This window comes from Pteropus vampyrus, unplaced genomic scaffold, assembly GCF_000151845.1.
Source record: "Pteropus vampyrus isolate Shadow unplaced genomic scaffold, Pvam_2.0 Scaffold22422, whole genome shotgun sequence".
NCBI classification, from domain to species: domain Eukaryota; kingdom Metazoa; phylum Chordata; class Mammalia; order Chiroptera; family Pteropodidae; genus Pteropus; species Pteropus vampyrus.
Genome location: NW_011911203.1, coordinates 1 through 1,028, shown reverse-complemented (window position 1 = coordinate 1,028; position 1,028 = coordinate 1). Strand labels below are relative to the sequence as shown.

Here is a 1,028-nt window from a genome sequence, read left to right as displayed (position 1 = left end):
TCAATTCTCTTAAGGGTATGATGTAAGGAAAAGATGGCTGAGCTTGTGTGATGTCCATAGGGAGCAGGATGAGGAAACGAGAATACCACAGAATAATTGGGAGTAAAGTGAGTATTTTCATTTGGGTTGGAGTGTGATTGATAATTTGGGAAAGTGTCATTTGAGTGGCCCATTACCGTAATTTTTTTTTTTTTTTTTTTTTAGGCGAGGCAACCCTTGGTTGACCTCACAGATTGCAAGGACCTTGTCAGCTTACAATCCCTTGTTTTTTATTTTTTACGCCTACAGCACTTGGTCCTCCTAGGTGGGCTCCCATCCAAGTACTAACCAGGCCCAACCCTGCTTAGCTTCCGAGATCAGATGGGATCAGACTTGTTCAGGGTGGCATGGCTGTAGACCATTACTGTAATGTTTTTGAGATTTTCTGAGAGCCAGTGTCCTCACTGCTTGGGAGGCTGTTTGTGTTGACTGGTAGATACTTAGCTTTGGTAGCAAAGAAAACGTAAGTCCCATTTCTTAAGTGTTCCAATTAAGCAGGCAGGAAAGAAAGATGAGCAATCAAATGATACAGTAAGATAAGACTATAATAGAGTTATTTACTAAATGAAGAAAAGAAAGAATCAGTTATCAGCACCAGGTAAGGTTGAAGAAAGCCTGATAAAAGAGGTAACATTTCGTATTTTACTTAATTTGTCCATGCATCCATGCATGCATCCATCAGCTGTTATTTCAGTGCCTCCAGTATGACTGTGCAGATTAACCTTTTTATAAATATATTGAGTCTTCGTGATTGCCAGTTTTCTGTTTTTCAAGAGATTCTAGTTTAGATTTTTTAAAAAATATATATATATGTATATATATATCAATAAGACCATGTTGTTTCTTGAATGTTACACAACTCATCTAAGTATCTTGTGACATTGTATATGTTTTTAAAATTCACAATTTCCAGATAAAACCTAATCTGCTAAAATATAACCTGTCGATTCTTATTCTCTGCAATAACCCACAGGAATGTTTTTATGTTT

At 36.7% G+C, this 1,028-nt stretch overlaps 1 pseudogene; it reads right to left on the bottom strand.

The window, feature by feature from the left end:
- Positions 1-279: 279 nt before the first annotated feature.
- Positions 280-398, bottom strand: LOC111735300 (annotated as a pseudogene).
- Positions 399-1,028: the final 630 nt, after the last annotated feature.